Source organism: Aegilops tauschii, chromosome 4, assembly GCF_002575655.3.
Source record: "Aegilops tauschii subsp. strangulata cultivar AL8/78 chromosome 4, Aet v6.0, whole genome shotgun sequence".
Lineage (NCBI taxonomy): Eukaryota > Viridiplantae > Streptophyta > Magnoliopsida > Poales > Poaceae > Aegilops > Aegilops tauschii.
Genome location: NC_053038.3, coordinates 208,700,654 through 208,716,681, shown reverse-complemented (window position 1 = coordinate 208,716,681; position 16,028 = coordinate 208,700,654).

The window sequence follows — 16,028 nt, the reverse complement described above, 5'->3', positions numbered from 1 at the left end:
TGAAGTGGAGAGCGCCATGAATCACAGGCGTCGCCGGGCCGTACTCCGTGACGCTTGTTTCTCCCAAGAGGCGTTCGATGCCTTCAACTCAGGAGACGCGTACATCCAAGCTGCTCAAAATGGTCTTGCCAGAGCCACGGACCAGTATGTAGAAGATATACGGGTAAGAAAATCTAATAATATGTATATCAGTAGCCCCTGAGACTTGAATAGTTGGCACAACTGATTTAAGGATCATTGTTTGCATAGGTTCTTACGGAGAAGAATACCCAGTTGTCTCTAGAGCTGGAGGAGTGCAAAGCTGTAACACCCCGGATGTAACTTTCCATATTTGTAACTCCGACTATTGCCATTTTCGGCTATGTGTTATGATATTCCCTTCGTGGTTGGGTTTTGTCTCTCGTTTTGCATTTTGTTCATGTCATGCATTTCATATCATGTCATTAGGTGCATCTCATTTGCATACGTGTTCGTCTCTTGCATCCGAGCATTTTCCCCGTTGTCCGTTTTGCAATCCGGCACTCCCACCTCCTCCGGCGCACCCCTCTTGTTTCGTTTAGTGAGCGGGTGTTGAACATTCTTGGAATGGAACGAGGTTTGTCAAGTGGCCTTGGTATACCACCGGTAGACCACCTGTCAAGTTTCGTGCCATTTGGAGGTCGTTTGACGCTCCAACGGTTAACCGGGCAACCGCAAAGTCCTGTTGTGTGTTGCAGCAAAACCCCCCTCGAAACAGCCCAAAACCACCTAAGTCCCCTCCATGCTCTCGGTCATTCGATCACGATCGTGTGGGCGAAAACCGCGCTCCATTTGGAGTCTCCTAACTCCCTCTACCTATATAAACACCTCCCCCCGAAATTTTCGCAGATCAAACCCTAAAAATCGCCCTCCGGTGCCGCCGGACACGTCCGCCGCCGCCGGACGTTTCTCCACCACCGCCCGCGACCAACCGGGAGCCGCCACGTGGGCGCCGCCGCCGCCCGCGGCCCGCTCGGCCCACGCGGGGCCCCCCGAGCCCGCTTCTCCCCCGCCGCCCGAGCGCCTCCTTCCTCCCGCGCCCCGCCGCCTCGCCGTATTCGCTGCCTCGGCGACCCGCGCCGTCGCCGGACCCCGGCCGCCGCCGCCTTCTCCGACCCCGACGCCGCCCGCGCCGGCGCCCGTCCCCGCCACCGACCGCCGCCGTCGCCGCCGTCCCGCACCCGGCGCCCGAGCTCCGGCCGGACGCCCTCTCCTTCCTCCGGCCTTGTCCTCTCCCATCTCCGGCAACAGCTCCGGCGAGCTCGAGCTCGAGCCCCGGCCCGATCCGATCTGGACAGCGGTTGACTTTTTCCCTCCCCGATTTTCTCCAAGTCTTGTGATATTTTACCTTCTGTTGCATACTTCATTGCATCATAACTCTCTGCATATAGCTCCGTTTCGTGCGTGTAATATATCGAAATGTCCGTCTCGAGATGCTCTTCATTTTGTTCCATTGTGCCATGTTCATTTGAGTCTATCTTGATGCCCAAATCTCTGGTGCAAGAGGGCTATATGCTGTTACCTGCTGTTACTTATCAGAACTTGAGGATTCGTTATTTTTGTTGCATTTGATGTGTGCATCTTATGGGCATGAGCTCTATATGTGTTTTGATGTATGCCATGCCATCTTTACAGAGGTGTATGCCATGTATTTTTGTGATCTCTGTGGTGACTAGCACAAGCATGCAAACTAGGCTTCGTGATGTTTCTGATTTCAGGGACTTGGTAATTTTACCAAGTCTGTGACAGCTGTTATTTTGTTGCTATGTATCCATGTGGCTACAGAGAGATCTATGCTCCTTTTGGTGATGTTCAGTAAGGATGTTTTGTAGATATAGTTGTGCTCTATCCGTCCGCGCCCCTGTTCGCAATTATGGAGTCCCATAGCATGTCTAAAGCTTGCTCTACTTTTGCTATAAAATATTTCTGGCAGATTGTTTACGTGTTATTCAATTTTGCCAAGCTTGTTGTAGTTGATATATACATGCTATGTATTTGCTCTTGCCATGGATAGCTTCATAAACATGCCATCTTACTGTAGGTATGCTTGCCTTGTCATGCATTGCTTTGTGTTGAGTGAATCAAGCTCACCTAGATGCCTTCATATTACTGTTTCTGCCATGCTCTGTTTTCTGCTAAGTCTGAAATCTGTTAACGAATCTTGCTATGTTTACATGGGTGCAATCATATCCTCTGGTCCTTTTTGGCTCATGGTCAGTAAGGTATTTTTGTTCTATGCATTTAGTAGATTCATGCCATTCTTGTTTTGCTATGAGAAATTCCTGTAGCATATGTTTTGCTTGCTCTGAATATTGCTACCTGATGGTGTTTCTGCCATGTCCAGTAATTTCACCAAGTCTGTGAACCTGATATCTTTTGCACTTTTGCCATGCTTGTTTGAACCTGTTATGTTGTGATCTAGCCGTAGCTCAGTGTTCATATTTTGTCAAGAATATCCTGTAGATTACTGCCATATGCTTTGTTGCTATGTTGGAGTGCTGTAGCATAGTTGTTGCATTCTAAGTGCTATCATGCTGTTAATCGCAGATTCATGTAATTCTTGTTTTGCTTGCCATTTGCAAACCGTGCATCCGTTTCTGGTGATCTTTATATCGATTTCGACCGAAATCATCTCATCTTTCCAGTGGCATGCTTGGTTTGCCAAGTTACTGCTTTGTTTATCATTTTTCTTCCGGAGCACGCATATTGCACCGCATACCACATCTCGCATATCATACATGTTTTGCATCATGTTGCTTGTGCATTTCCCGTGATTGATTGTGGTTCCGTTGGTTGTGTTCTTGTTTTGGGTAGAGCCGGGAGACGAGTTCGTGAATGAGGAACCTGTTGAGTACGGTTACGAGGATCAAGCTTTCGACAACTCTGAGAACCTTGCACGCAAGATGACCATACCCTCGAAATCACTTCTATCTTTGCTTTGCTAGTTGTTCGTTCTATTGCCATGCTGCGCTACCTACCACTTGCTATATCAGGCCTCCCATATTGCCATGTCAAGCCTCTAACCATCCTTTCCTAGCAAACCATTGTTTGTCTAAGTTACCGCTTTTGCTCAGCCCTTCTTATAGCGTTGCTAGTTGCAGGTGAAGTTGAAGTTGGTTCCATGTTGAAACATGGATATTTTGGAATATCACAATATATCTTATTTAATTAATGCATCTATATATTTGGTAAAGGGTGGAAGGCTCGGCCTTATGCCTGGTGTTTTGTTCCACTCTTGCCGCCTTAGTTTCCGTCATACCGGTATTATGTTCCTTGAGTTTGCGTTCCTTACGCGGTTGGGTGATTTACGGGACCCCCTTGACAGTTCACCTTGAATAAAACTCCTCCAGCAAGGCCCAACCTTGGTTTTACCATTTGCCACCTAAGCCTTTTCCCTTGGGTTTTCGCGAGCCCGAGGGTCATCTTTATTTTAACCCCCCCGGGCCAGTGCTCCTTTGAGTGTTGGTCCGAAACGAGTAGACTGCGGGGCCACCTCGGGGAAACTTCTGGCCTAGTTTTACTCGTAGGATGTCTCATCCGTTGTGCCCTGAGAACGAGATATGTGCAGCTCCTATCGGGATTTGTCGGCGCATCGGGCGGCTTTGCTGGTCTTGTTTTACCATTGTCGAAATGTCTTGTAAACCGGGATTCCGAGACTGATCGGGTCTTTCCGGGAGAAGGTTTATCCTTCGTTGACCGTGAGAGCTTATAATGGGCTAAGTTGGGACACCCCTGCAGGGTATTATCTTTCGAAAGCCGTGCCCGCGGTTATGAGGCAGATCGGAATTTGTTAATGTCCGGTTGTAGAGAACTTGTCACTTGACTTAATTAAAATACATCAACTGTGTGTGTAGCCGTGATGGTCTCTTCTCGGCGGAGTCCGGGAAGTGAACATGGTTTGAGTTATGCATGAACGTAAGTAGTTTCAGGATCACTTCTTGATCATCTCTAGCTTCGCGACCGTTGCGTTGCTTCTCTTCTCGCTCTCACTTGCGTATGTTAGCCACCATATATGCTTAGTGCCTGCTGCAGCTCCACCTCATTACACCATCATTTTCCTATAAGCTTAAATAGTCTTGATCTCGCGGGTGTGAGATTGCTGAGTGCTCGCGACTCACAGATTCTACCAAAACAGTTGCAGGTGCCGACGATGCCAGTGCAGATGACGCAACCGAACTCAAGTGGGAGTTCGACGAGGAACGTGGTCGTTACTATGTTTCTTTTCCTGATGATCAATGGTGGAGCCCAGTTGGGACGATCGGGGATCTAGCATTAGGGGTTATCTTATTTTCATTTGGATTTGACCGTAGTCGGTCTATGTGTGGATTTTGGATGATGTATGAATTATATTTATGTATTGTGTGAAGTGGCGATTGTAAGCCAACTCTCGTTATCTCATTCTTGTTCATTACATGGGATTGTGTGAAGATGACCCTTCTTGCGACAAAACCACAATGCGGTTATGCCTCTAAGTCGTGCCTCGACACGTGGGAGATATAGCCGCATCGTGGGCGTTACAAGTTGGTAATCAGAGCCATCCCCGACTTAGGAGCCCCCCTGCTTGATCGCATCGCTGGCGTTGTTGAGTCTAGAACAAAAATGTTTTGAGTCTTAGGATTATATATATCGGAGAGTAGGATTCTTTTTACTCCTCAGTCCCTTCGTCGCTCTCGTGAGGCCTCCTGACGTAGAAGTTTTGACTCTTCTCTCCTCAAATTTCACTAAAAAAATTTTAGGATCACGCGGGTATCTTAGAATCGTTCCGATGGTTTTGTGACGAGAACATTGTTCTTGGTGCCTCCTGACATTTAGGGGTTGTGGCAGTGTCCCGGGGAGTTGAGCTCCGAGGTGTTGTCGTCACAATTTTATCGTTGCAGTTCTGGAATACCTGAGTTTCGCCGACATCGAAATCTCTTTTATGCAGTTGTTGGTGAGATCACCTCGACGCCACCCAGTACTGGGGCGGGAGTTCGGGAGTATTGCCATAACTCGTATAACGGATGCTTTTCGAAGGTTGAGGTACACGATTTCCGAAGGTTTCTTGGTTATGTGTTGACGGATGGATACAGCTGGATCTAGGGATTGCTAGTTTGGGTGATATATTTTTGTGTCCCATGTATCCCCAACACCAGATTGCATAACCAGAAAGTTTCGGGAGTTTATTAGTGGGAATTCAAGTAGCTCCTAGGATATCTTTCCGACAGACGCATGTTATGAGATTGGGGTTCGACGTCTAGTGGTCCGCCTTTCCACGGTTGGTTTTACAGTGGTCTCGTAGTGTCTTAAAGAGTCCTTGGCTATGCCGACTCGGGGACGCTTCGTATGTCATGTGCACTGCCTTGTACATGATGGTGTTGTATGATCGAGCCCGTGTGGGCCCCACCACGAAAACTTCGGACAAAATCTCTATCATATGTTTGTTCCGGCTTATTCTGCAAGCCAATACTTTGTTTTGTTTTGAATTGTGGTATTCGAGTTGCTTCGAAGTCAAATGTTGATTCCATACCTTTTTCTAAGTGGCTTCTCAACTTAATGGAAGTGTGATGATTTACTATGGAATTCATTCGTTCATCCTCGTTCGAATGTTTATTGTGAAGACTATATGTTGCAATTTCTATCCGTTGATTCAACTTGTCTATTTGTCTATCAAGATGCTAACGGATGCCACCCTCTTCAGGATGGCTCCGCCAACGCGTCAGAATCCGGAACGCAATGAAGTGAGTCAGTCAAACCCTCCGCCACCACCTCCGCCTCCGGAGGCATGGCAAGCTATCATGGCAGCCACCAACGCCAATGCTCAGATGATTCTGCAACTCTTGCAAGAACGCACCCAAGGGCAAGGCAATCAAGGAAATCAAGGCCAAGGCAACAATCAGCCTCACTTCGCTACTCTCAACCAGTTCCTCGCAAATCAGCCCAAGTCTTTCAGCTACTGTGCCGAGGCCACAGATGCCGATGATTGGCTCGTGGACATCAACAAGCATTTTGAATGTAGCAATGTCAGGCCTGAGGACTTTGTCAAGTTCGCTTCTTTTCAACTCAAGGATCAAGCTGTCGAGTGGTTTCAACAATACAAAGATTCCAGAGGAGGTCGTGTGATTACCTGGGATGATTTCCGCCGAGACTTCAAAGCTCACCACATTCCACAAAGTGTTGTTGAGAGCAAGCATGAGGAGTTCCGCAATCTCAAGCAAGGCAGCATGTCCGTGTATCAATACAATACTCAGTTTCAGAAACTCGCTCGCTTCGCTAAGCAAGACGTTCCTGATGAAAAGAGCATGATCTATCAATTCAGAGGTGGCCTCAGAGAAGATCTGCAATTACCTCTCGTGCTTTTTGAGCCGACCAAGTATGATGATTTCTACAACATGGCTCTGAAGCTAGAGGCTGCTCAGCTCAAGTGTGAGGCTTCTAAGAAGAGAGTCAGGGACGCAGTTCAGTCTTCTTCTTCCTCACTAGTGGCTGCTAAGCAACAGAAGTTCTGGTTGCCTCCTCCTCCTCCGTTTCGTCAGCCTTACCAGCAGAAGAACAAAGGTGGCCATGGATCTTCCCACTCTTCTAACTCTGGCTATCAGAACAAGTCTCAGAATCAAGCTCCAAAGTCGAATGCTCCTTATCATCGTCCACTCTCAGAGGTGACTTGCAACAAGTGTCAGCAGAAAGGTCACTATGCTAACAAGTGCTTCAACCAAGGGCGCCTTCGGCCTCCTCCTCTTGTGAGATCTTCCAGCAATGCAGTGGTCAAGCATAATCCCAAGTTTGCAAAGGTCAACATGATGAATGCAGCTCAAGCGGAGGAATCTACTGATGTGATAATGGGTAATCTCCCAGTTAATGATATTCCTACAAAAGTTTTATTTGATACTGGTGCATCACATTCTTTCATGTCATACCCATTTGCATCAAAGCACAATGTTGACACAGAGATTTTATCCAAAGTTATGCAAGTTGTTTCTCTGGGAAAGCTTATGACTTCTAGTTTGGTTGCTCCCGATGTTTCCATCAAGATGGGAAACTATAAATTTCTGTCTTCTCCAATTGTTCTTGGTGACTCGGATATTGATCTAATTCTCGGGATGGACTAGTTTCTAAGCACAAGGCTCAACTTGATTGTGCTGCCAGGGAAATTCAATTGACACACTCGTCTGAGGATGTTATCATCTATGCCGCTTGTGATGAAACCATTCGGTTATTTTCTCTCAATGAGAAGGGCGAGTTGAATGCCATCTCTCATATTCCAGTCGTTTGTGAGTACCAAGATGTCTTTCCAGAAGAGCTTCCGGGTATGCCTCCTCACCGGCTAGTTGAGTTCGTTATCGATCTAGAGCCTGGCACTGAACCCGTTTGCAAGCATCCATACAAGCTTGGACCCAAGGAGCTGAAGGAATTGAAGAAACAGCTCGATGAACAAGAGCGTCTGGGTTTGATCAGACCGAGTTCATCTCCATGGGGTTGTGGTGTTATTTTTGTCCAGACGAAGGATGGCACGAACCGACTTTGTGTCGATTACCGTCCATTGAACAAGAAGACAATCAAGAACAAGTATCCACTTCCCAACATCAATGAGCTATTCGAGCAACTCAAAGGTGCTAAAGTTTTCTCCAAGCTTGACCTTCGTATGGGTTATCATTAGATTCGCATTCGTGAAGAAGATATTCCCAAGACAGCATTCAGAACAAGCTTTGGTTCTTATGAATATACTGTCATGTCTTTCGGCCTTGTCAATGCTCCTCCAACATTCTCTCGGATGATGAATTTCATCTTCAACCCCTATACCAATGAATTCGTTCTGGTGTATCTCGATGATATCTTGGTCTTCTCCAAGAATAAGAAGGATCATGCCAAACATTTGCGATTGGTGCTCGACAAGCTCAGAGAGTATCAATTTTATGCGAAGTTTTCCAAATGTGAGTTTTGGCTCGATGAAGTTCTTTACCTTGGTCATATCATCTCTGCCAAGGGCATCGCTGTTAATCCCGAGAAGGTGTCTGCAATTGTGAATTGGGAACCTCCTCAGAATGTCAAGCAGCTCTGCAGTTTTCTTGGTCTTGCAAGCTATTGCCAAAGATTCGTTGAGAATTTCTCTAAGATTGCAAAGCCTCTTTCCAACCTCCTCCAGAAGCATGTGAAGTATGTCTGGTCTCCTGAGTGTGATGTTGCTTTCAACACTCTCAAAGAGAAACTCGTCACAGCTCCTGTCTTAACTCCTCCTGACGAATCCAAGCCATTCGAAGTTTTCTGTGATGCTTCTCTTCAAGGTCCCGGTGCTGTGTTAATGCAAGAGAAGAAAGTTGTGGCCTATACCTCTCGTCAGTTGAAGCCCAATGAAAAGAACTACCCCACTCACGATCTTGAGTTGGCGGCAGTTGTCCATGCATTAATAACATGGAGACATCTCTTGTTGGGAAGGAAAGTGGACATATTCACCGATCACAAGAGTCTCAAGTACATCTTCACTCAGCCCAACCTCAACCTCAGGCAAACTCGATGGGTCGAAATGATTCAAGAGTACAATCCGAGTATTGAATATATTCCAGGCAAGGCCAATGTCATTGCAGATGCTTTGAGCAGGAAGGCTTATTGCAACAGCTTAATTCTCAAGCCATTTCAACCGGATCTTTGTGAAGCTTTCTGCAAGCTGAATCTCCAAGTTGTTCCTCAAGTCTTTCTTGCCAACCTCATAGTCTCTCCTACTTTGGAAGATCAAATTCGTGAGGCACAACTCCTGGATACCATGGTGAAGAAGGTGAAACGTGGTATCGACAAGGGTCTTTCCAAATACAAGTGCTATCGCATTGATGACAGAGACACTTTATTCTTCGAGGACCGGATTGTGGTTCCTAAAGGTGATCTAAGGAAAGTCATAATGAACGAGGCACACAATTCTCTTCTTTCCATTCATCCTGGAAGTACGAAGATGTACCATGACCTCAAGAAGTCGTATTGGTGGACTCGAATGAAGCGAGAAATCGCTCAATTCGTGAATGAATGTGATGTCTGTCGAAGGGTGAAAGCAGAACACCAACGACCAGCTGGTCTCCTCCAACCTCTTGGTATCCCAGAATGGAAGTTTGATCATATCGAAATGGACTTCATGACTGGTTTTCCCAAGTCCAAGCGCGGAAATGATGCTATCTTCGTTGTCATCGACAAGCTGTCTAAAGTGGCTCATTTCCTTCCAATCAAAGAATCTATCACATCAGCTCAGTTGGCAGAGCTATACACCTCCAGGATTGTCTCCTTGCATGGCATTCCACAATTGATTTCTTCAGATCGTGGAAGCATCTTCACTTCTAAGTTTTGGGACTCCTTCCAGAAGGCCATGGGCACCAACATTCACTTCAGCACAACTTTCCATCCTCAAACTAGTGGCCAAGTCGGGCGAGTAAATCAAATCCTAGAAGATATGGTCAGGGCTTGTGTCATTTCCTTTGGCATGAAATGGGAAGATTGTCTTCCATATGCCGAGTTCTCCTACAACAACAGCTTCCAAGCGAGTTCGGGCAAGGCCCCATTTGAAATCCTCTATGGCAGAAAGTGCCGTACTCCTCTCAATTGGTCAGAGACTGGTGAACGCCAACTTCTTGGCAATGACTTAATCACAGAGGCTGAAGAAATGTGTAAAGTCATCCGTGAAAATCTCAAAGTCGCGCAATCGCGCCAGAAGAGTTACTATGATAGTAAGCACCGTGATTTGGTTTTCGAGATCGGAGACCATGTCTACCTCCGCGTCTCTCCAATGAAAGGCACTCGTCGCTTCGGTATCAAAGGGAAGCTTGCCCCTAGATACGTGGGTCCTTTCAAGATCATTGGCAAAAGAGGCGAACTTGCCTATCAACTTGAGCTTCCTTCCAACTTCGCGAATGTGCATGATGTGTTCCACGTGTCACAGCTCCGCAAGTGCTTCAAGACTCCTGAGCGCACCATCAACTTCGAAGAGATTGACCTCCAAGAAGATCTGCCTTATCATGAGCACCCCGTTGCTATTCTTGAAGAAACTGAGCGCAAGACTCGCAACAATTCAATCAAATTCCTGAAAGTGAAGTGGTCGCACCATTCCGACCGAGAAGCCACCTGGGAACGCGAGGACCACCTCCGTTCCGAATATCCGGAGTTCTTTCAGTCCTAGATCTCGGGACGAGATCCTCTCGTAGTGGTGGAGTGTTGTAACACCCCGGATGTAAGTTTCCATATTTGTAACTCCGACTCTTGCCATTTTCGGCTATGTGTTATGATATTCCCTTCGTGGTTGGGTTTTGTCTCTCGTTTTGCATTTTGTTCATGTCATGCATTTCATATCATGTCATCAGGTGCATCTCATTTGCATACGTGTTCGTCTCTTGCATCCGAGCATTTTCCCCGTTGTCCGTTTTGCAATCCGGCACTCCCACCTCCTCCGGCGCACCCCTCTTGTTTCGTTTAGTGAGCGGGTGTTGAACATTCTCGGAATGGACCGAGGTTTGTCAAGTGGCCTTGGTGTACCACCGGTAGACCACCTGTCAAGTTTCGTGCCATTTGGAGGTCGTTTGACGCTCCAACGGTTAACCGGGAAACCGCAAAGTCCTGTTGTGTGTTGCAGCAAAAACCCCCTCCAAACAGCCCAAAACCCACCTAAGTCCCCTCCATGCTCTCGGTCGTTCGATCACGATCGTGTGGGCGAAAACCGCGCTCCATTTGGAGTCTCCTAGCTCCCTCTACCTATATAAACACCTCCCCCCCCGAAATTTTCGCAGATCAAACCCTAAAAATCGCCCTCCGGCGCCGCCGGACACGTCCGCCGCCGCCGGACGTTTCTCCACCACCGCCCGCGACCAACCGGGAGCCGCCACGTGGGCGCCGCCGCCGCCCGAGGCCCGCTCGGCCCACGTGGCCCCCCCCGAGCCCGCTTCTCCCCAGCCGCCCGAGCGCCTCCTTCCTCCCGCTCCCCGCCGCCTCACCGTCTTCGCCGCCTCGGCAACCCGCGCCGTCGCCGGAACCCGGCCGCTGCCGCCTTCTCCGACCCCGACGCCGCCCGCGCCGGCGCCCGTCCACGCCACCGACCGCCGTCGTCGCCGCCGTCCCGCACCCGGCGCCCGAGCTCCGGCCGGCCGCCCTCTCCTTCCTCCGGCCTCGTCCTCTCCGGTCTCCGGCAACAGCTCCGGCGAGCTCGAGCTCGAGCCCCGGCCCGATCCGATCTAGACAGCGGTTGACTTTTTCCCTCCCCCGATTTTCTCCAAGTCTTGTGATATTTTACCTTCTGTTGCATACTTCATTGCATCATAACTCTCTGTATATAGCTCCGTTTCATGGGTGTAATATATCGAAATGTTCGTCTCGAGATGCTCTTCATTTTGTTCCATTGTTCCATGTTAATTTGAGTCTATCTTAATGCCCAAATCGCTGGTGCAAGAGGGTTGTATGCTGTTACCTGCTGTTACTTATCAGAACTTGAGGATTTGTTATTTTTGTTGCATTTGATGTGTGCATCTTATGGGCATGAGCTCTACATGTGTTTTGATGTATGCCATGCCATCTTTACATAGGTGTATGCCATGTATTTTTGTGATATCTGTGGTGACTAGCACAAGCATGCAAACTAGGCTTCGTGATGTTTCTGATTTCAGGGACTTGGTAATTTTACTGTCTGTGACTGCTGTTATTTTGTTGCTATGTATCCATGTGGCTACAGAGAGATCCATGCTCCTTTTGGTGATGTTCAGTAAGGTTGTTTTGTAGATATAGTTGTGCTCTATCCATCCATGCCCCTGTTGGCAATTATGCAGTGCCATAGCATGTCTTAAGCTTGCTCTACTTTTGCTATAAAATATTTCTGGCAGATTGTTTACGTGTTATTCAATTTTGCCAAGCTTGTTGTAGTTGATCCATACATGCTATGTATTTGCTCTTTCCATGGATAGCTTCATAAACATGCCATCTTGCTGTAGGTATGCTTGCCTTGTCATGCATTGCTTTGTGTTGAGTGAATCAAGCTCACTTAGATGCCTTCATATTACTGTTTCTGCCATGCTCTTTTCTGCTAAGTCTGAAATCTGTTAACGAATCTTGCTATGTTTATATGGGTGCAATCATATCTTCTGGTCCTTTTTGGCTCATGGTCAGTAAGGGATTTTTGTTCTATGCATTTAGTAGATTCATGCCATTCTTGTTTTGCTATGAGAAGTTCCTGTAGCATATGTTTTGCTTGCTCTGAATATTGCTACCTGATGCTGTTTCTGCCATGTCCAGTAATTTCACCAAGTCTGTGAACCTGATATGTTTTGCACTTTTGCCATGCTTATTTGAACCTGTTATGTTGTGATCTAGCCGTAGCTCAGTGTTCATATTTTGTCAAGCATCTCCTGTAGATTACTGCTATATGCTTTGTTGCTATGTTGGAGAGTTGTAGCATAGTTACTTGTTGCATTCTAAGTGCTATCATGCTGTTAATCGCAGATTCATGTCATTCTTGTTTTGCTTGCCATTTGCAAACCGTGCATCCGTTTCCGGTGATCCTTATATCGATTTCGACCGAAATCATCTCATATTTCCAGTGGCATGCTTGGTTTGCCAAGTTACTACCTTGTTCATCATTTTTCTTCCGGAGCACGCATATTGCACCGCATACCACATCTCGCATATCATACATGTTTTGCATCATGTTGCTTGTGCATTTCCCATGATTGATTGTGGTTCTGTTGGTTGTGTTCTTGTTTTGGGTAGAGCCGGGATACGAGTTCATGAACGAGGAACCTGTTGAGTACGGTTACGAGGATCAAGCTTTCGACAACTCTGAGAACCTTGTAGGCAAGATGACCATACCCTCGAAATCACTTCTATCTTTGCTTTGCTAGTTGTTCGTTCTATTGCCATGCTGCGCTACCTACCACTTGCTATATCAGGCCTCCCATATTGCCATGTCAAGCCTCTAACCATCCTTTCCTAGCAAACCGTTGTTTGGCTAAGTTACCATTTTTGCTCAGATCTTCTTATAGCGTTGCTAGTTGCAGGTGAAGTTGAAGTTGGTTCCATGTCGGAACATGGATATTTTGGAATATCACAATATCTCTTATTTAATTAATGCATCCTTATATTTGGTAAAGGGTGGAAGGCTCGGCCTTATGCCTGGTGTTTTGTTCCACTCTTGCCGCCTTAGTTTCCGTCATACCGGTATTATGTTCCTTGAGTTTGCGTTCCTTACGTGGTTGGGTGATTTATGGGACCCCCTTGACAGTTCGCCTTGAATAAAACTCCTCCAGCAAGGCCCAACCTTGGTTTTACCATTTGCCACCTAAGCCTTTTCCCTTGGGTTTTCGCGAGCCCGAGGGTCATCTTTATTTTAACCCCCCGGGCCAGTGCTCCTTCGAGTGTTGGTCCGAAACGAGTAGACTGCGGGGCCACCTCGGCGAAACTTGAGGCCTGGTTTTACTCGTAGGATGTCTCATCCGTTGTATCCTGAGAACGAGATATGTGCAGCTCCTATCGGGATTTGTCGGCGCATCGGGCGGCTTTGCTGGTCTTGTTTTACCATTGTCGAAATGTCTTGTAAACCGGGATTCCGAGACTGATTGGGTCTTTCCGGGAGAAGGTTTATCCTTCGTTGACCGTGAGAGCTTATAATGGGCTAAGTTGGGACACCCCTGTAGGGTATTATCTTTCGAAAGCCGTGTCCGCGGTTATGAGGCAGATGGGAATTTGTTAATGTCCGGTTGTAGAGAACTTGTCACTTGACTTAATTAAAATACATCAACTGTGTGTGTAGCCGTGATGGTCTCTTCTCGGCGGAGTCCGGGAAGTGAACACGGTTTGAGTTATGCATGAACGTAAGTAGTTTTAGGATCACTTCTTGATCATCTCTAGCTTCGCGACCGTTGCGTTGCTTCTCTTCTCGCTCTCACTTGCGTATGTTAGCCACCATATATGCTTAGTGCCTGCTGCAGCTCCACCTCATTACACCATCCTTTTCCTATAAGCTTAAATAGTGTTGATCTCGCGGGTGTGAGATTGCTGAGTCCTCGCGACTCACAGATTCTAGCAAAACAGTTGCAGGTGCCGACGATGCCAGTGTAGATGACGCAACCGAGCTCAAGTGGGAGTTCGACGAGGAACATGGTCGTTACTATGTTTCTTTTCCTGATGATCAGTAGTGGAGCCCAGTTGGGACGATCGGGGATCTAGCATTAGGGGTTATCTTATTTTCATTTGGATTTGACCGTAGTCGGTCTATGTGTGGATTTTGGATGATGTATGAATTATATTTATGTATTGTGTGAAGTGGCGATTGTAAGCCAACTCTCGTTATCCCATTCTTGTTCATTACATGGGATTGTGTGAAGATGACCCTTCTTGCGACAAAACCACAATGTGGTTATGCCTCTAAGTCGTGCCTCGACACGTGGGAGATATAGCCGCATCTGGCGAGAGAGCTTGTAGAAAAACTCAAGGGAGCGCGGCAGCGCTTCCGATTATGGCAGATATCGGCCTGCCGACAAGGTGCAAGGGAGGCCTGGGCCATGGTGAAGACACGATATACCAAGGCTGACCCGAACCACAAGGCCGAGGTCGGACCGGTGGGGCCTGACGGGAAAGAGATCCCCGTCAGTTTGGTTTATGACCAGGTAGAGTTAGCTGCAAAGTATTCTCAATAGGACTGTAGGCTAGACAGCCTGTTGGATGGTATAGAAGAAGAATTTAGTCAGTCTAAGTGACTGTGTACTTCAAGTGACATATATTGTCCCTAGCCGGATTGTAAATCATTTGTCATGGCGGACCCTTTCGCTTCAACCTCCGGACCCGATAGTCCGGAGTGTATCCGAATACCCGCTCAGTTATGTAAAAACCGGGATATGCATGGAAACCAGGCGTAGGGGTCATAAGTGCTTGAACAGACAAGTACCCAACTAGCTATGTTATATTACATGGATAGTAAGAAACATCTTCCAGGGAGAATAGTTCCGTTAAGGGTTCCTTTCCCTGGGTATGCATGCATTAATGTGCATGTCCGGACTGCGAAAAGAGACGCAGGATATAAACTTCTGGGGGCATGTAGTACAAGAAATAGTAATCGTCTTTTGTTCACCGACCGAATATTCCCTTAAGAACGCTAGCTTTCGGCTTCACCCAGTCTGAGGTACACATCCGGCTGACCCGGCAGTAACAATCGCAGAGGTGCTCCCCTTATGCCCTAGCCGAATTAACGGGAACGTAGGGCATAAATACAAGAGCCAGGCAACCCAGTTTGGCCAAAACTTAAGTCATATCGATGCATATAGTGGCGAAAAAAGGTACATGTGAAAAGTAACACATGTGTGGGGCCTAGAGCCCGGAACGTAGCTATATTAAGCTTCTGTATAAGAAGCCCCCAGGTATCATGAGCGCAGCTAGCGCGTCAAGATTGTGTAGTCAAGACACATTTTAGCCTTTTAAGGCCTTGAAGAAAAAAGGGGAAGAAAGAAAGAAAAGACAGATAACTAATATATAAAAATGGACAGAGGTAAGGAGACGAACATAGAGTACGGCACTAGGCATAGAACCTTCGGAGTCTGGCTGCGTTCCATGGGTTTGGCTCGAGTCGATTGTCCGACGCATCCCGCAGACGGTACGCTCCACCGGTCAGAACTTGGTCAATAACGAAGGGACCTTCCCATTTGGGCTTGAGCTTGTTCTTTTTCTTCTCCGGTAGGCGTAGAACGAGTTCGCCAACGTTATAAGTTTTGGCCCGTACTTCTCTGCTTTGATACCTTCGAGCCTGTTGCTGATAGAATGCGGAACGGGCTTTTGCCACGTCACGCTCCTCCTCCAGGGCGTCCAAACAGTCCTGCCGATCAAGCTTGGCTTCTTTCTCTTCATACATGCGCACTCGAGGTGAGTCATGAATTATGTCGCAGGGCAGTACCGCCTCTGCACCGTACACCATAAAAAACGGTGTGTATCCGGTAGTGCGATTCGGTGTGGTCCGCAGCCCCCATAGTACGGAGTCGAGCTCCTCTACCTAGTGCGTATCGGATTCCTTCAAGGATCGCACTAATCTGGGT